Genomic DNA, 20,275 nt, shown 5'->3' with positions numbered 1-20,275 from the left:
CCTGGGCCCTGTGAGGCCTCTCCAAGATGGCCTTGTGGCAGCATCGCCCTCAACTCCTCTCTCAGTGACCCTGTACTCCTTATGCCCCACCCTCACACGGGGCCACACTACAATCTGGCTGCCCACTTCCTGTCCCGAAACAGGAATAGACTGGCTGAGAGTGACAGGGACCTGAACAACACTTGCAGGAAAGGCATGGTCAGACAGAGGTCAGGTGTCATAGGGTCAGCATGAGACACAGTCACAAAGAGGCAGCTCTGGGCACAGCAAGTCAGCGAGGCCCTCTGCACCAGGTCCTAAAGAAAGGCCACTCTGCCCTCAGCTTTGTGTGCATAAGCCATTTACTCATGCTGCCTGGAGCTGGAGCACAGTGTACCCCCACATGTCACCTTGCAAGCCCCACTGCGTCCCCAGAAATGGAGCAGAGGCAACACCAGAGTGCCACATCCTTGGGGGCATCTGGGCCACAGCCTAACAGTTACTCTACCAGCAGAAACAACCCACACAGCGGTGGCCAACTTCACACTCACCGGCGTGGCTAGGTTTTGCTCACAGCCTGGACTGTCAGTGCCTGTCTGGGGATGAGACTGTGGGATACTGAGACAGCTCGGAAGCCAAGTGCGGTTCCCTGAGATGCCAGCCCTGGTCACCAGCCGATGACTCTGAAGCTCCAACTCTGACCCCCATCACTTAGACAGGCTCAGGTATGAGCTCAGCTGTGCAGAGGTCCTCCCCAACCCTCATACACACAGTCTCACACCACCCCTACTCAGAGCTGGGAGGACAGAGGACAGTTCTCAGCACCCATGAGCCTCTGCACGCAGGCATACGGCCGGCCGAGCCATCGTCTCCGGCCTACATAAGGGTCTGGGGAAGCCTGTGACTGGAAATCTAGAAATGTGTCTCTTCCCAGCAAGCTTGGGCCCTGCTGCTAACTGGTCCAAATGTGGTTTTTAAAATATATATCTTTCGTTGTGATTAAAAAAACTTCATTTAATTAAAAATGTTGACATTGTGCCTGGACACCCCGCCAGAGAAAGTGGCCATAAATTAAACATTAAATCTTTAATGGTCCATAAAGAAATCTCTGTTTCTGCTTATGTATATACTGGGTATAAATAGTCGGAGAAGGCTCTTTTCACTGGGGAGGTGTGGGGACACAGGATTTCTGGATAATCTTAGTAAGTGATTATAATTCGAAGTTAAATTAATCCATAGCCTTTCAGTGTGTGTCTGGATGGGTGGGGGGGGGGGCGGGGAAGGCACCTCCTCCTGCTTTGCCTCTCTGTGAGATGCTATACATGCCAGGCAAGAACAGCTGAGCCATCTCTAGCCAACTGGTTCTGCTGGGACTGGGAAATTCTGAAAGAGCCCTGCCGAGGGTTGCTCGTCCTCGGCCATTACCCTCTGCCCAGGCAACGGCCCTGGAGAGGCACAAGGTGCCCTAGAAGCCCAGGCTTCTCAAAGGTGACTCAGCAAAACTTCAGGCCTCTGAGGTGTACATACATGGTAGGAAAGCTGGAGAATGGCTACCCATCAGCAGGAAGGGAAATAAGTTCCTGTGCTCATTGGGGGGGGAGAGGGGGGGAGGGGGAGGGGGGGAGGGAGGAAGGCCAAGGACTGATTGTGGGGGGGGGAGGAAGGCCAAGGACTGATTGTGGGGGGAGGGGGGAGGGGAGAAAGGCCAAGGACTGATTGTGGGGAGGAGGGGGGAGGGGGGAGGGGAGGGGGAGGGGAGGAAGGCCAAGGACTGATTGTGGGGGGAGGGGGGAGGGGAGGGGGGAGGGGAGAAAGGCCAAGGACTAATTGGGGGGGAGGGGGGAGGGGGAGAGGGGAGGGGGGAAGGCCAAGAACTGATTGTGGGGGGGGGGGAGAGGGGAGTGGGGGAGGAGAGGAAGGCCAAGAACTGATTGTGAGGGATTGGCTGGTGCTGTTCTGTTCCACCCTCACCTCTCTGACTCCCAGAGCATGAAAACGTGGAGCAAGGACTGGGCTGGCAGGTAGAGACAAGACTGTGTGGTCCCTAATTGGTCCCCTGAGAAGACTGCATTAGGTGCCTCTTTGCTGTTATAACAAATACACAGTAGGTTACAACTGTGCGCAACGATGGAAATAAATAATAGCTCTCATTGGACTTTAGTCAGGGTGTTGGCCGGGCTGTATCCTTCTACACGTCCCAGGGGATGCTGGCTTCCTGGCATTTCCAACGTCTAAAAGCCTTTGGGTTTGCACCCCGTTCTTCCACTCCAAAGCCAGGGGTGCCTGGTCAAGTCCTTCTCTTCGTCCTGAGCGATGCTCTCTGAGGGTCTTGATCACCACAACGCACAGGACAGCAGACTTGGCACCCCAATGTAAGACATCCAGCAGGCTTTATCTCACCTGTTTAATCCCATCAGCACTGAGACTAACATAGCCACTGCTTCCAGGCTCAGGGCATGGTGGCAAAGCCATTCTCTTCCTGAACACAGGGGCTGCCCTTTCTCACTCCCCAGGGGGAGCTACGTAGAGCAGTCATGGCCCCCTCCATGTCCATGTAAACTTGTGGTGCCTCTTCAACCCATTGGGGTCAAAGGAGCTGAGTGACAGTTTTGCTACAGGTCCCTGAGAAAAGGGGGCTCTCCACCCACCCCAGGTTCTGACTGGGAGCAAGGGGTATCAAAGAGCTGGGAGCTCCAAAGGCTTGAAAGTAGAAACAGTAAGTGTCTCTATGTGGGGTTAGAGCTGCGGTAAAGGGGTCTGGCAGAGCAAAGAGTAGTCACCAGGGGAGTAGATCAAGTGCTCTGTACTCTGAGGCCCTGGGAAGGGGGGATCCTGGGGAGCACAGACCAGGAATCTCCCCCAGGTGGAGGGGAACGCATCCCTTGGCCTGATGCAAGGAGGCTGTCGGCACGGCATGCTGTCCCTTGTTCCCTCCGGCATGAGCTGAGTTCATAGGCTGTGCTAAAAACGGTCAACATGCCTTGCCCCATCCCCAACCACAAGAAGGGCACTTGGCAAACAGCCTCTGGTGCCACCCATCCCACCCATCTTCTAACAGCCACAGGAACAGAAGATGAGGAGGTGAGGCTTCCAACAAACCCCTGCAGCCTGCCCAGTAGGTGCATGCAGCTCTGACCCAGCAGGTGGGTGCAGCTCTGACATTCTGTGATGGATGCTGCTGGGGGAAAAGGGGGGATGGTAGAAGGTTCAGTTTGCTGCTCCTGGATCCTGACACTGACAGGGAAGACTCAGACCAAAGGAACAAATAGCTCTAGCAAAGACAGGGCAAGTGTGGTGTGCGGGGGCTGGTCTCTGTCCTCATGGGGCTCAGGTTAGAGGGAAGGATCACGGGCAGGGTGCAGCCTGGCTTCAGAGCGACCCCACAGGTCGAGCTAATAGAACCAGGAGTGGGCAATGGGTGACGGAATGTGGGAACAAGAGCGCCCTGGCAGTCTGCTCATCTGGTCAGAGATGGCTCTGTGGGCTGGCACAGGGATACATTCAATATTCTTGGTGCTCGTCCAAAACCGTGACCTTGCCTGGGTTGAGGCTGTGATACTCAAGTGACCATAGCTGAGCTGGAGTTATCTGAGGGTTGGGCCTGGCCCTCAGAACCCCAGTTGGAACTACGAACTCAGACAGCATGGCCACCATCTGGGCGGGGTTGATGCCAGCACATTGACGATGTCTCATGGGAGAGAGTTACAGAGATGGCCTCTCTCCCTCGGATGCCCACTGAGAAGAGGCTGTGGAGGGGTGGGAAAGGGTGGCCGGAGCCGCTGGAGGAAGGCCGATGTGTGTGGGCCGGGCTATGGGCCAGCCAAAGACAGCAGGCTGCGCCTAGGAGCTAGCACAGGTACCAGGCTTGGGTTCTGCTGAGGGAGAGAGACAGGGGCTCCCCTCAGGCCACCTGATCATTCCATTGATGAGAGTGTGTTGGGGAGAAGGGATGGGGAGAAGGGAGATCTGACATGTCGTCAAGCACAGTGGGGAATCAATGGGTGTTTGCATGGGACTGAGAGTGGACCCAGGATGGCTACTGAGTTGGTGACAGACAAGGAAGGATCTTCAGGGTCTCTGAGCCAGGATCAAGACCAGAGATGGAATGTTACCCTAACGTGAGGCGGGAGCTAGCAGGCACAGGGATGCTGAGAAGGGAGAGTGGTAGAACCTGGGGGGGGGGGGCAATGTAGGTGGCATGAAGACTGGGTGGGAAGTGAGCATGGCTAAAGACTCTAAACTTGGGGTGCTTAGCCTGTAGTGACACCGCTGACTAAAGCTGAGGGGTACGGAATATCTTAGGAGCAGCCAGCATTGGTCCTCAGCCCCTCATTGACCTGCAGTGACCACAGTATGAGGTCCCAAGAAAACTGGGTTAAACATACACCTGCGTGTGCTCTCAAAAAGTATGTTTGTAGTGGGGTGAAGCCTTGGCACACAGCTGATTGTCCAAGTCGTAAGTATGTACCCCACCCCACAAAAAGCTGAGCCAGGGTGCTGGCTAAGGGGGCTGGGTGGGTGTTAAACACCCTGAAGCATCAATCTCAGGGATCCTGGTATGGGATTCTTCTGGGGTGTGTCCACCCTTCTGGGTTTTTTTTCCCCCAAAATCAAGAGGCAGGGCGTATGAAACCCACCCACCACATTTATCCAGTGAAGCGAATACCTGTCCAGCGTCGAGCAGCCACCAAAGTGAATCTGCCCACGGGGACACCGTCACCCACACTCCGCTATCTGCTTACTTAGCTCCTCACTAGAGACGGTTCCAACAGAACAACCCGAAAGGTTGTTTCTGTTATTATTATCTGAAGTTCTGACCATTAGCCTCAGGGCCTCGGGACTGTAAGAGTAAACACATCCACAATTTATCATGTTTTCCGTCTCAGCCAAGACTTTGTATATGAGCAGAAGCTGGGGAGACAGGAGCTATCTGTTATTAAATAAACGGAACTGTCAATCCAGGCACCGTCTGCAAATTAGCTGCTTGTCCATGTGGGTTAGTCGCAGGCAGACGGGCACCAGGATGCGGGTTTGATAAAAAAAAAAAAAAAAAAATCCATGTTTGCCTCTTATTTCTGACACCCTTTGCAGAAGACCCGAAATTGATGAGCACAGATGTGTTAATCCTGAAAGTGAATTAGGTTTTTTTTTTTTTTTCTTCCTGAGGATCTGCAGTGGCGCCAAGCTAAACTAAGCGCTAACTTGTTCTCCGCCCCCAGGGAATCTTGCTCTCCCTTAAAGCTGACTCTGTCTAACAAGAGCCATGCTCTTTAGAGCCATACTAGCAGGTACCGTGGTGGGGGCGGAGGTGGGGGTGGGAGACTGGCCAAGCTTTTAAAAAACCGTGTGTGCACGTGTGTTTGGATGTCCATATCTAAGTGTATGTGCACACGTGTGTGCGTGCTTGCAGAGGCCAGCAGACACCTCTTGTTTCATTTTTCAGAAACACCACCCACTCACCTGCTTTGGTGTAGAGCTCACCACTTATAGGCTAAGCCGACCAGCTAACAAATCCTAGGAGTCCCCCTGTCTCTGCCTCCCTGGTGCTGAGGCTATAAGCACAGACCACTGTACCCTGCATTTGTATGTGTACTGTTTGGGGGGGGTCAAACTCGGGTCCTCGAGCTTGTGAGACTAGTACTTTATTGACTGAGCTTTCTCCTCTGTCTTGGGCTGGGGGTAGGCGAGGGGGCATCTGGGATTTGTTTTTGCTCTGTGTGGTAAGATGCTCAAGGAAGGGTTCAGGAGACACAGTGTAGCCAGGGCTACACAGAAATGTATGGGGATAGCATAAGGGGCAGATGGACCGGTGGGGGGGGGGGTGAGCACAGGTTAGAGCCGAATTTACATTTCCAGGGACAGGACAGGTGAACTGCAGCAACCTGGATTGGCTGGTTTGAATATCTGCTGTAGACACTTGACTTCAGTACCTACCCTGAGGACTGGAAGTAAACACGCTCCCAGAGCAGCTGTTAGGAGTCTCTACAAGGACAGGGAGGGCTGTCCTTAAGGGGGTGGGCAGTGAGGCTCACATGCCAAAGCAAAGCAAGGTGGCTAGAACAGCAGAGCTGGAGCCCAGTGGCCAGGATGCGCTGACCAGAGGGAGCGGTTAGCAGCAGGCCCCAACTTTGCTTACAGCTTGGCAACTCTACCCGTCTCAAACTGCAACCCAAGAGCAAGGCTGTGATCTCTGATTGCGCTGTAGCTGCCAGCAGCCCGACAGCAGCAGCAGCAGCAGGCAGAAGCGGCTGTGGTCCCCAGGCTCCTCTGTAGTTACACAGGCAGATTTTCAGGGCCTGGTAGGTTTGGAGGGCGGAGTGGTGTGTCTCTGGAGTCCTGTGTCAGCTGCAGGAAAGCAAGTGTGCCACTGATCTGAGGAGGATAGGCTCACTTGAGTAGCTCTGTTCACACAGGCAAAGAACCTCCTTGGCCTATGGAAACAGACAAGGCCTCTGGTAGAAGGTGGGCAGTGGCTCTATGGCTCTGAGCTACCCACTGGGCCTGCAGAGCTCTGAGACCAGACAGGAAGCCACAGAGGTGGGGCCTGCATAAGGACTGGCTGGACTCTGGCTTGCTTTGCCGGTTGGTCACTTACGCTATTCCCCCCAGCCACGTGTCTAATACTGATGGTCAGCTTGGCAGGAACTAAAATAGCCTAGAAGACAAACCACTGGGCATGTCTGTGAGGGACTAGGCAGGGTTAAATGCATGGAAAGCCCCACCCTAAATATGTGCGTGCACCATCCCACGGCCTGAAACCCCAAGCTGAATAAGAAGTGAGCTGATCGCCAGCGTTCATCTCTGGCCGTACGTAGATGTAGCCAGAGCAGCTGCCTCAAGCTCACACTGCCATGCCTCCTAGTACGATGGGCAGTGTCCTCACACTGTGAATTCCTTAAGTTGCTTTTGTATTCTCTCACAACCTCAAGAAAAGTAACGAATGGAATCCCCACCCCCCACCCCCAAATGACAGATGCGTAAGGCTGTAGGCCATGATGGGAATCGGCTCCCTCACAGGTGCTGAAGTCCCACCCAGCAGGGCTCTCCAGGATTGGATAAGATTTGCAAAGCATCCTACAGTGACCATGCAAGACCAAGCTCAGGCGAGGGGGACCCACCAGTTGCTCTTAATTCTGTCACAAAGATTCTCAGCATCCAATGAAACCAGTTACAGCTGGGGTGTGGTCTATGCTATGGAAGTGACATTACATCTGTTCACGGTTGCCCCGCACCTCTGGAGGAGGGGAGACAGGGTACAGTGAGTAAAATGAATCCAATGCAAGTGTGATCTCTGACGACCCATCCCCCCACTCACCCACACAAGCACACCTAGTTCACTGCAAGGATCTGCCAGGGCAGAGAGTGTAGGCATCTCTGGCTTGCTCCAAGCCTCCCCTTCTCCTGAGCTCCGGGGCCATGTAAGACCCACCCTGGCTGCCTTGTCTGGGAGAAAACCTCAGCCAGAGCGAGCCTAGATGAAGGTTTGTGCTCTGGCCAGCAGCAGGTTCCCCCTGGCTTCCATGGGTGGTTCTGTTCTCTCCCCAGTGGTCAAGCCTCTGCCCCCTTACCCTACTGCACAAGGGAATAATCCAAGAGCCCTAGAAGTGAAGAGATTTCTGGACTGGTAGGGGGTCCCCACCTGATGGGAAATGGGCCTAGCATACCAGCCCATGGTACTCTCCTCTCCTGGGGGGGAGGGGTTGCAGACTCCCAGTCCGATGTCATTTCATCTACTGCCTCGAGTAAGGGTCTAGTTGTTTAAATTCAAACAACTCAGGTACGTTCCCTGTGACCACCCTTTAGCACCCACACAAGGGAGGTTGAAAAACATCTCCAGTCCTGGGGTGCCCCCCAAGCACCCCCAGGCTCTAGGGTCTCTACACAGCCTTCTCGGCACTCAGCCCCATCTTCAACTTCATTGTAGACCCATCGATTGAGACAGGTTTTGGACATCTTAGGAGATCGAATAGGTTGGTTTCTTAGGGGATTTACTTAGGAAATGAGATTTTCCCCAGTCTCCCAATGGAGAAAGGCCATGTCTAAATTATTGATATCAAAACATGCTCATCTAAGAAGCCTGTGCACCCTAGTGGTGTGCATGCTGCAAGGTGCTTTCTGCCTTACGTTGGGATTTGATTGATTGTTTGTAGTGCTAGGAATTCAACCTATGACCTCAAGCGTGCTAACCAAGCACTCTACCACTGAACTCAAGCCCTTCTCTGAGTATTAATTCAGCCTTACCTCAGAGGCCTGTCTGAGCAGTGCCCACACCAAGATGAGAGATGAATGGACCCCACTTCCCAGAAAACACCTCCCTGGGGATGCCAACTAGGACTCGAAGGCCTGTGGCATACAGACCCATCCTAACAGCAGCTGTGGACACTGTCCTGGCTGGCCCTCCACACTGAAGAGAGGCATGTTTTTTATTAAAGAAACAAAACGGGACAGGAGCCAAGATGCGCCTGCCAAGTAGAGACTGGACAGCTGCCCAAATGTGGCCCACACTGAGCCATTTTAGCTGAGTGTGGGAGAGAGAGCACTAGGTCTGCAGAGACCCCCTTATGGATGGTAGCAAGGACAGTCCCACAGCCCTCCCTCTGCACCAGCGAGGGATATGATGACCCAAGAAACCACAGGGCAGACAGAAGTGTCCGTGGCTATGGTGTGGGCTCCCCGGGAGTCGGGGCTGTAGCCCTCCCACACATCATGGCCCACACCTAGACAGCAAGGCAGCATGGCTGGGTACCTCTCTTCTAATGTGATCTCCGCGTGACCCTGTGGACGGCCGTTAAGTCATATGCCCAGCTTTCTCTCTGTGCTTGGCGTCTGTTGTCATGAAGCCAGTTGCTGAACTCAAAGTCAGGGCGCTGGAAAGACTAGGCTCCAAAATAAACCCAGAGGGCTTTGGGTGGCAAATGTGAGCCTCTGACCTCTTTTCTGAACTTGCGGGTCACAAAAGCAAAACGGAGGATGCTGAGGGTTATCGGGCTCACTGTCTTAAAAAGTCACTGAAAATCGATGTGGTCCTTGAGAGAAGAATGGAGCCACAAAATGCGTTGTTATTGCAAGGGCCGAATAGAAGGGAAGAACCAATGAGTGACACTGGCTACATCATGACAACCCTGAGGAGATCATGGATGGTGACAGAGCCAGGTGCGAAAGGACAGGTTATATATGACCCCAGCTGCAGGCGTGCCTTGGTTTTTGTTTTTTGTTTTTCTTTTCTTTTCTTTTTTTCTCCCTGTGACAAAATACCTGACAGACACACTCTCAGGGGGGAGGGATTTTGGCTCATGGCTTCAGGGACACAACCCGTGGTGGCAGGGGCCGCATGCATCCCAGCTCCTCACACATTAGCATATAGGAGGCAGAGTCAGGATGAGAAGCAGGCCCTGGACACAGTCCTGAAGGCCTGTCCTGGTAGCCTATGTGTACCTCATAAAGAGGATGAGGAAGGGAGGGTGTCTGATTTCTGAACCTCCCAAAACAACCCCACTAGCTTGGGCCTTATGAGCCCATATGGCCCAAACGTATGTGCAAACACACGAACTCACAGGGAGCATGTCATAATCAGGCTGTAATGGAGTCCCAGAGTTGTCAAATTCAAGGACATAGAGAAGACAGGAATGAGACGCTTCAGAGGGTTAAGGCTTGTGGAGTGTGATCCCAGGACTCACACAATGAAAAGAGAGAGCTGACAAGTGACCCCCTGGTTTTCATGCATGCTGTGGCACACGGCTGCCCAGCATGGTGTGTGTGTGTGTGTGTGTGTGTGTGGTGTGTGTGTGTGTGGTGCATGTGCACAGCAATAAATGTAATTAAAAAGAGGAATAGAGTAAAATGGGAGCTCTGGATTGCCCCACCCCAAATGACAGATGCGTAAGGCGTGTAGGCCATGATGGAATCGGCTCCCTCACAGGTGCTGAAGTCCCACCAGCAGGGCTCTCCAGGATTGGATAAGATTTGCAAGCATCCTACAGTGACCATGCAAGACCAAGCTAAGGCGAGGGGACCACCAGTTGCTCTTAATTCTGTCACAAAGATTCTCAGCATCCAAATGAAACCAGTTACAGCTGGGGTGTGGTCTATGCTATGGGTGACTTACATCTGTTCAACGGTTGCCCCGCACCTCTGGAGGAGGGGAGACAGGGTACAGTGAGTAAAATGAATCCAATGCAAGTGTGATCTCTGACGACCCATCCCCCCACTCACCCACACAAGCACACCTAGTTCACTGCAAGGATCTGCCAGGGCAGAGAGTGTAGGCATCTCTGGCTTGCTCCAAGCCTCCCCTTCTCCTGAGCTCCGGGGCCATGTAAGACCCACCCTGGCTGCCTTGTCTGGGAGAAAACCTCAGCCAGAGCGAGCCTAGATGAAGGTTTGTGCTCTGGCCAGCAGCAGGTTCCCCCTGGCTTCCATGGGTGGTTCTGTTCTCTCCCCAGTGGTCAAGCCTCTGCCCCCTTACCCTACTGCACAAGGGAATAATCCAAGAGCCCTAGAAGTGAAGAGATTTCTGGACTGGTAGGGGGTCCCCACCTGATGGGAAATGGGCCTAGCATACCAGCCCATGGTACTCTCCTCTCCTGGGGGGGAGGGGTTGCAGACTCCCAGTCCGATGTCATTTCATCTACTGCCTCGAGTAAGGGTCTAGTTGTTTAAATTCAAACAACTCAGGTACGTTCCCTGTGACCACCCTTTAGCACCCACACAAGGGAGGTTGAAAAACATCCCCAGTCCTGGGGTGCCCCCCAAGCACCCCCAGGCTCTAGGGTCTCTACACAGCCTTCTCGGCACTCAGCCCCATCTTCAACTTTCATTGTGTAGACCCATCGATTGAGACAGGTTTTTGGACATCTTAGGAGATCGAATAGGTTGGTTTCTTAGGGGATTTACTTAGGAAATGAGATTTTCCCCAGTCTCCCAATGGAGAAAGGCCATGTCTAAATTATTGATATCAAAACATGCTCATCTAAGAAGCCTGTGCACCCTAGTGGTGTGCATGCTGCAAGGTGCTTTCTGCCTTACGTTGGGATTTGATTGATTGTTTGTAGTGCTAGGAATTCAACCTATGACCTCAAGCGTGCTAACCAAGCACTCTACCACTGAACTCAAGCCCTTCTCTGAGTATTAATTTCAGCCTTACCTCAGAGGCCTGTCTGAGCAGTGCCCACACCAAGATGAGAGATGAATGGACCCCACTTCCCAGAAAACACCTCCCTGGGGATGCCAACTAGGACTCGAAGGCCTGTGGCATACAGACCCATCCTAACAGCAGCTGTGGACACTGTCCTGGCTGGCCCTCCACACTGAAGAGAGGCATGTTTTTTATTAAAGAAACAAAACGGGACAGGAGCCAAGATGCGCCTGCCAAGTAGAGACTGGACAGCTGCCCAAATGTGGCCCACACTGAGCCATTTTAGCTGAGTGTGGGAGAGAGAGCACTAGGTCTGCAGAGACCCCCTTATGGATGGTAGCAAGGACAGTCCCACAGCCCTCCCTCTGCACCAGCGAGGGATATGATGACCCAAGAAACCACAGGGCAGACAAAGTGTCCGTGGCTATGGTGTGGGCTCCCCGGGATCGGGGCTGTAGCCCCCCACACATCATGGCCCACACCTAGACAGCAAGGCAGCATGGCTGGGTACCTCTCTTCTAATGTGATCTCCGCGTGACCCTGTGGACGGCCGTTAAGTCATATGCCCAGCTTTCTCTCTGTGCTTGGCGTCTGTCATGAAGCCAGTTGCTGAACTCAAAGTCAGGGCGCTGGAAAGACTAGGCTCCAAAATAAACCCAGAGGGCTTTGGGTGGCAAATGTGAGCCTCTGACCTCTTTTCTGAACTTGCGGGTCACAAAAGCAAAACGGAGGATGCTGAGGGTTATCGGGCTCACTGTCTTAAAAAGTCACTGAAAATCGATGTGGTCCTTGAGAGAAGAATGGAGCCACAAAATGCGTTGTTATTGCAAGGGCCGAATAGAAGGGAAGAACCAATGAGTGACACTGGCTACATCATGACAACCCTGAGGAGATCATGGATGGTGACAGAGCCAGGTGCGAAAGGACAGGTTATATATGACCCCAGCTGCAGGCGTGCCTTGGTTTTTGTTTTTTGTTTTTCTTTTCTTTTCTTTTTTTCTCCCTGTGACAAATACCTGACAGACACACTCTCAGGGGGGAGGGATTTTGGCTCATGGCTTCAGGGACACAACCCGTGGTGGCAGGGGCCGCATGCATCCCAGCTCCTCACACATTAGCATATAGGAGGCAGAGTCAGGATGAGAAGCAGGCCCTGGACACAGTCCTGAAGGCCTGTCCTGGTAGCCTATGTGTACCTCATAAAGAGGATGAGGAAGGGAGGGTGTCTGATTTCTGAACCTCCCAAAACAACCCCACTAGCTTGGGCCTTATGAGCCCATATGGCCCAAACGTATGTGCAAACACACGAACTCACAGGGAGCATGTCATATCAGGCTGTAATGGAGTCCCAGAGTTGTCAAATTCAAGGACATAGAGAAGACAGGAATGAGACGCTTCAGAGGGTTAAGGCTTGTGGAGTGTGATCCCAGGACTCACACAATGAAAAGAGAGAGCTGACAAGTGACCCCCTGGTTTTCACATGCATGCTGTGGCACACGGCTGCCCAGGCATGAGTGTGTGTGTGTGTGTGTGTGTGTGTGTGTGTGTGTGTGTGTGTGTGCATGTGCACAGCAAATAAATGTAATTAAAAAGAGGAATAGAGTAAAATGTAAATGGGAGTTAGCAGGAGCCAAGGGTCGGAGAATAGAATTCAACCTTTATTTTCTTTTCTCCACTTATTTGTTTATTTATGTATTTGATCACTTCACAGCCTGATTGCAGCCCCCTCTCTTCTCCCCTCCCAGTCCTGCCCTCATGACCCCTCCTCCCTCTCTCCTCCCCATGGGTACCAACCTGGCCTGGCACACCAAGTTGCAGCAGGACTAAGTGCATCCCTTCCCACTGAGGTCAGACAAGGCAATTTGGAGCAAGTTAAAAAGATAAGAAGTTGTAGAGGCACTGGTGACGGGTATGGAAGACTTCAGACACTCAAAAATGGCTGAGGTACTAAGCATCACATGTTTTTGTTCCATAATAAGAAAAAAAATCCACAGAATACTTCTCAAGGGAATTTTCCCGGTGCTCTTGGGTTAGGCTACGTCTGGTTACTGTGGTGTCCTCCCCTGCTCCACACGAAACACGAAGCTCCTTTGGAGCTTCACACTAAAGGAGTTGCCTGGGAGCTCACAGGGAAGAGTTCTGTGTGGCTGCCCATGATAAATGAGCAGAAACCAGTAGGCTAAATAGTAGACATGTTTTATTTCGCAGTTCTAGGCCCAGAAGCTGCAAAGAAAGGCAGGTTCTAGAGCTGGGGTTGGGCTGGAGGAGGAGCCTTCCTAGCCTCTGCCAGCCTCTGTGTGGTATTGGCATCCGTCCCTCCCTCCCTCCCTTCCTCCATGGACGGACGAGGTGCTCTGTCTCCACCTCCCTCTCCATGCAAGTGTCTGGGTGTCGCCTCCTCTTCCTGTAAAGACACCAGTGGTGCTCACGCTAAGTCAACATCATCCTAACCAGTTAGAGCTACAAAGACCACACTTCCAAATAAGGTCACGGTCTGAGGTTCTGGGGAGACAGAAATGTGTGAGAGACACTCTCCTGCCCAGCATAGCTGGCTGGTATCCATCTCATCTGTGTGTGGACTTGAAATGGCCCAGTGTTGGTGAAGGCTGCATAACATCCACAGTGACAGCCATGGTCTAGCTTAGAAACTGTTGGCGCGCCTCAGCTGCCGCCCAACTGCCAGTGAGGTCAGTGAGCTCCCTTCAATCCACAGGTTTGAGCTTGGTTCAGTGGATATGAAAGAGAAATGGGGGTGCAAGGTGCCAACTGGCCTCATCTTTCCACTAGAAGCTCGTATGCAGCAGGAGGAGTTGACAGTACCCAGCTCGTCTGGCCTATACAGCAGGCACTGGTTAAAGTACACGGGCCTTGCAGAGCCCAAGCTAGCAGAAGGGCCAGCTCAGAGTAAAGACAGCCCAGGTTGTTGCCAACAGAAAGGCTGCTGTGGCTAATGTTTGGTGCTCAGGCCACTCGCATCCTAGGCCAGCAGTGGGTCGGAGCTGGAGCCAGTAGTGACCAGCTGTCACTACTGTCAGGGTCTGTTCCCAGGGAAGGGAGGCCTGCCCTCCACACACAAGCTGATGCTGTGGGCTCCATATTGGCAAGACCCACGCGGAGAAAACAGCCCAGAGTGAGCCTGCTGGATGACAGGGAACCAAGCTGCGGCTCACGCTGCCTGTGGTGCTTGGGATGATGGGCCGGGGCTTCGTACTTGTCATTTAGAAACTGGGAACAGTACTGGCAGCCACCCCATAACAGTTTCATCAGTACGGTGGTCCCAGAAGGGCACAGTCCCGCCATGTTGAGTGACATCCAGCCGGTGCTGTTATGGGTCCTGTTGTTACAAGGTCCATAGCAGTGTCTGTTCAGGCCTCATTGTGCTAGGAAAGCTGGGGGCCTGGAGGGACCCGTGGGGAGTTGGATGTGAATTTAGGGGGCCACTGGATTGTGCTCAGGCTTCTTGAAACAGGAGGCCGGGCTCCCAAATACAGAATGTCCACCCTTCCCTTGCTGCTCTGAGGGTTCCCCTAAGGGGCTTCCTTCTTAAAGACCTGCAAGCAGCAGTGTGCTCAGAGCTGAATGCGGCCCCAGTGGACTTTGGTGGCCAGAAACTTCAAGAACTCCCAATGCTCCTGGCAGTGGCACAGGGCCACAAGTGAGGGGCCTTCCATCCTCCCAATCTGCCACCTGTCTATCTCCTTCCTCTCCCCTCTCCTCTCCTCTCCTCTCTCTCCTTTCCTCTCACCTCTCCACTCTCCTCCCCTCTCCTTCCCTCTCCATCTCCTCCCCTCTCCTCTCTCTCCTCTCTCCCTCCTCTCCCCCCTCTCCTCTCCTCTCCCTCCCCCCTCTCCTCTCCTCTCCCCTCCCCTCTCCCCTCTCCTCTCCTCTCCTCTCCTCTCCTCTCCCCTCCCCTCTCCTCTCCTTATCCCTCCCATCCTTCCCTTCCCCTTCTGCTCTCCTCCTCCCTTCACCAGCTTCCACTATCTACAGGTGAATTTCTCTTCAAAAGGAAAAGAAAACTGCCTTAAGTCAACATGCCCCCCATCATGATCACTGCCATCCAAAGTTGTATTTAAGCCACCCCCAGTTAATTTTTTATTTATTAAATTGCGCCCTTCACCTCCAGTTCCCTTCAGGGAGCAAGCAGAAATGGATCGTTTAATAAAATCCGAAGCACCACACAAGAGGGCTTGTAAGTGCTTTCTGTACCCTCCAGGCAGCTTGTTTCTTTAAAAAAAAAAAAAAAAAAAAGGCTCAGGATCATTAGGGTGAGGCCTGTTGAGCAGCCATGACAGTCAAGGTTCCTGGGTCTCCCTGCCAACTGCAGTAACTCTTGGGGTACCGTGTAAATCTTCTCCAGCACAGCAAGGGGGTTGGTGTCCGGTGAGGGGGGACTGGGAGCCACACTTGTGCCTCAAATGATGGCCCTTCAGATTGACATGTGGAAGAAAACTGAAGACAGAAAAATGGGAAAGAAAAACAGAGGCATGCCAACCACAGTCTGCCCCCAGGCCTCACACTCCTACCCTCCATCCACCGAATGGGCGCCTAGCTGGGGAGGAAGACTAGCTGCCTGTGTGTGGGCATCCTGGACATTGCAACTTGCAGGGATTTTTATATGGTGGGTCATTTTGTGTGAACATATGAAAAATGGGTTTAGCTAATAGAGACCGTGTTCTTTCATTCCAAGGCTTGTACAAGCAGGTCCCAGCTTAATTTCTAAAAACCAAAATGCTTGATGGATGAAAGGCTCTGAGAGGCCAGGGGCTGCGTCCTGTGGGTGGTAAATAGAGGGGAAAGGGCTGGCATCCAGGAGAATTTTCAGGCAAGGCCCTGGAGTGGGGGTGGGGTGGGGTATAGGGTGTGGGCAGAAGCTGGAGACTGCATGGGGGCTACAAGTATTCATTCACTGAAGACTAGACGGAGGTGGGGGAGGGGAGGCACCCACTCACTGGAGACTGGATGGAGTCAAGGGGAGGGGAGGCACCCATTCACTGGAGACTGGACAAAGGTGTGGGGAGGGGAAGCGGCCCTCACTGGGAATGCACACTCTTCTGAAAGGAGCTAATCCCACTTTCAACATAGGAGACCAGCTCTGGCTCCAGAGGCAAATACTCATCCACCTGTCCAGGCATTGTTACTCACTCAGCAAATTATCCACTTCCTCCCTTCCCTCTATAGCAGCCTCTGGGCCAGGCCACGGAAACACCAGAGCCCCTAAGACATGACCTCTACATGTGGGACATCCCCAATCCAGCAGAGGAGGCAGATAAAAGGCTAGTGGACAGACAGGGAGCTCATTGGAGAGTTGGCCTATCTGGGAGCCTCCTGCCTGGCCAGGCTCACCCAGAGGGAACTGGTTTACCTGGAGGCGCTGGACCTGATTTGCTGAGGCTAAAATGACCATAAATGTCAGGCTGAGAGTGGCGTTCACTGGTAGCACAGCTGAGAGAGAGAGCACTTCACACATTGGAACATCATCAGGGAGCTGGGGAGGTGGCATGGGAGTATCCCTGGTCCCCTCCTTCCTAAGAGCAGGCAGGTGGTGCAGACAGGGGTGAGGTGACAGAATGCACAGGTAAAAGATAGGATCTGCCAAGTACAAGGCGGAAGAAGGGTGGATCCCACATTCATTCTAACACAGCAAGGCTTCTGGCCCAGGGTGACCTGTCTTCATGTGGCTCAGGGACTAGATCAATATAGGACCAACTTTCTACCTATGTAGCATGGTGTCTGGAGAGGTGTGGGAAATGAACCCAGCTGCCCTATTTGGTGGAAGCACTCGGCGCACCAGCCTCCCTGTTAATAATCCCAATTGCTCTCCAAACGCAGAGGCTTTTAAGAGATGGAGATGGGTCCTAGCCTCCAAGCCTCCCAGTGTGGCCTGGGTTCATATGCGTGCGCCAAATAGTTGACTGTGAAATATTTAGACTTGGTCTAAATAAGAGCCCTGTGACATGTTCACCAGTTCTGCGGGGGGCCTGAGGAGTGAGTCGAACTGGATGGTCAGGACTGGAACGGTGGGGCGCTTTGCCGTGCTCATCTGTGCCAGCACTGCATACTGAGTGGGAATCCCCAGGCCAGAGGAACTCTCTGGGATCAGGCGCCAGTGCAGGGGAATGCTGGCTGAAGGAAAGGGGTGCAGGAAAGGAGGCAGCCTGTACCCCAGCCCTCCTGTCAGTCAGTCTTCAGACCACCCCCCATCAGGGCAGTGGGCCCTTCTCTTCCAGCCATGTTTGTGCTTCAGGGCTGGTGCAAACGGAGCAAAATCATACACATCTGGGAGGACAAGGGACCTTATGAATTAAGTCAGCCAGCACTGAGCCCCAGCCCCCAAGCTGAAAGAGACAAAAATCAGTGTGAGTCCTAATTCTACCCATCTTGTTTCAAAACGACAGTGCCTTCCCACCATACCTGCCCCCCACCAAATCGTTTAGATATGAAAACACTTCTAGAACCAAAGCAGCCTTTGCCATCTTCCTCGGGTGGACCGCCTCGGGCAGTGGCCTCTCCTGTGCCTAGTTCAAGTTCAGCTGCCCCTTTGGCCCACAGCCAATCCGGCTGTGGCTCTTAGGTGGGCTGCTTACGGAACACCCAGACCCGTTACCATGGAGATTGACACAGACTCCAGGAGAGAGCCAGCCAAGCCCATTTTCATTCTTGCTTGCCATGGAGAAGGGTGCGTCTTCTGGTCTTCCAAAGAGAGGACACAGTGCTTAGGGGTGCAGGTGTGGTGGGGGAGGGGCTGCCGTGGTGTTAATTTGGACCTCAGGCTTTTCATGTAGGGATGGGAAGAAAGGGCCTCCACATGCTGCGGTAGAGAGGGCTGGATGAGGCATGCCCATGTAAAATAAATGCCCACAGCCACCTGCTCTTTATGGCAGTGTAGATGGAGACAATGACACTGATTTTTCTAGAGCTCAGGAAAGATGCCCAGTCCAACTACCTTTTAGCCCAGGCGGACTTCGCTTCATCTTGCTAAGTTAAAAAAACAAAACAAAACAAAACAAAACAAAAAACCCCACACACAAGGGCTGAAGAGCTGACTCGGTAGGCAAAAGAACACTGGCTGCTTTTTAATGTTCTCATTTGTTTTATGTGTATGAGCAGTTTGCCTGCATGTATACATGTGCACACTTACGTTCCTCATATCTCAGAAGGTCAGAAGATGCCAGGTACCCTAGAACTGTAGTTATGGATGGTGGGGAGCCACCACATGGGAACTGGCCTGAGCCTTAGGACCAGGGAAACCTCTGCAGCCCCCAGGCTCTTCCCTCTTTTGCAGATGACCAGGATTCTGTTCCCAGCGCTCACACCAAGCAACCCACAGCAGCCTGTAACCCCAGTTCCAGAGGATTTGACACCCTCCTCTGGCCTCTGAGGGCTCTGCACACATGTGGTGTACACACAGATCAGTGGGCAGAGCACCAGTACACGTACACAAGAAATTAAAAACAAAAACAGAGCATGGGCTTTAGGAAGAGACGGGAACATTCCGGAAGCAGGTAGTGGAGGTGGCGGTGTGACGCCATGGGTGCTCTGGTGCCCTCACCTGTGCTTTGAGAAATAGCTGAGACGCAACTGCTGTGTGTACATGACTGTGCTCAAAAGTGTTCCAGAACTGTGCACAGAGAAGTCTGAGACTTCGCAAAATTAAACAAGAAAAATCACATTTAGCAGCAAAGCGCACATAGTGTACACACACACACACACACACACACACACACACACACACACTGTGAATTATGTGGCTACAGGTCCACGCATGGCAGTGTGAACAAACATGGTACCTGGAGGTCTGATCTCAGCTCCGAATCACTCCTGCTGACGGACGCTACCAGAAGCTGTGCCTAACTTCAAACAGCACACAATAGTTGCTTCTGGATCACGGATATGGCGGCATTAGCTGCCTTTCCTTTAATAGGTACTAGAATTAATTTGCATAAGATGCTCTCACATGGGGACACCGTTACTTGCCTCCTCAGTGGCTCATACCGGCTGCCTTGCAGCAATAGAAGCCCACGCTAGGCATCAGTATCCCGTTCAACCATCCACAGAGTGCACCTTTTGTGGGTGTCTTCAGGGTTGCTGGCCAAAGGGGGGGGGGAGGAAAAACAGAGAAATGTCCCAGGGTCTCAGGGATCATAAGTTTAGGAAGGGCAGATGAAGTCCCTGGTTGGTTCCCTCCATCTTTGTTAAATGATGCCTTGACTCCCAGCCAAGCTTGAAGTAAGGCCCAACCCTTCTCACCTGGACAGGCTTCCTCCTCCCGAAAAGGGCAGTTCCGCCTCCCCCTTCCCCCTCCCCCTCCCCCTTCACCCCTCCCCTCCCCTCTCTCCCCTCCCCCTCCCCCGTAGCCGGAAGCACTCGGCTTCCAGATGCATAAGGGCCAGGCTGATTGCGATTCTCTCTGCTTTCTCTTTCTCTTTTCTTAGAGAGCCCAGAGCGCCTCCGGGAAAATTGGCTGAATAAAAGGTATAAAGACTTTCTCTTTTCTTCCTGAATGGTTTTTGACAGATATGAGCATGTTGAACATCTCAGGAGCTGCTGGTGGTGAGCACCAGGAATTGCTGGGCTCTCCCACTGGCTGGAAGGGAGGGAAAAGTTGTGGGCTGCCGGGGAAGTTTTGACATCTCCTCACTCGTCGCCCAGGAGATGGGTTTGGATTTTGCGAGGAAGAAGGCTCAAGCGCAGAGAAGCCTAAAAGCGCTGTACAATGGCCCACGGAGCCTGTTCTTAGGCAACCCGAACCTGCCCCCAGAAACAGCGTCTGTTCCTTCCTGGTTCCGCCCCCTAACACTCTCCACCCCGCCCTCTGCACTACGACTCCGCCCCCATTACTCAGTGTGTGTCCACCTATCCTGGGGCAGCACAGTCTTAGATCCCGCTGCCCTGGGCTTGCTTGGGCCAGTGTGATCTGAGTCCTCCCCCTGGCCAGGTCTCCTGGAGCTGGGAGCTATGGAAACCAGCTCCGTTCCTGGTGCTAGCTCTCACAGGGAGTCTGGACACCGTGAGAGGCTGCCTTTCACCTGGTGCTCTTCTTGGCTCACTTTCCACCCGCAGCTCCTCCCCTTCCTGGAGTCACCAAAAAAAAAAAAAAAAAAAAAAAAAAAGTTTCGTTTTGCTTGGACTGGGGGAGGGACGCTTGTCTAAAGGCTGGAG

The 20,275-nt window shown here is 53.0% G+C and overlaps 1 protein-coding gene across 6 annotated transcripts in view; it reads left to right on the top strand.

The window, feature by feature from the left end:
* Rbfox3 (RNA binding fox-1 homolog 3) overlaps positions 1 to 20,275 on the top strand; it is a 307,520-nt gene that overhangs the window by 174,226 nt on the left and 113,019 nt on the right. For 5 of the 6 annotated variants that reach the window (XM_051159168.1, XM_051159163.1, XM_051159165.1 and 2 more), the window contains exon 3: positions 19,549 to 19,588. The exons of the other annotated variant lie outside the window; for it this stretch is intronic. The gene's annotated coding sequence lies outside the window, so the exon portion shown is untranslated. The remainder of the gene's footprint in view (positions 1 to 19,548; positions 19,589 to 20,275) is intronic. 6 annotated transcript variants of the gene reach the window in all.

This window comes from Acomys russatus, chromosome 16 (genome assembly GCF_903995435.1).
Source record: "Acomys russatus chromosome 16, mAcoRus1.1, whole genome shotgun sequence".
Lineage (NCBI taxonomy): Eukaryota > Metazoa > Chordata > Mammalia > Rodentia > Muridae > Acomys > Acomys russatus.
Note: the sequence above shows the minus strand (reverse complement) of the source record. Positions and strands in the feature narration are given on the sequence as shown.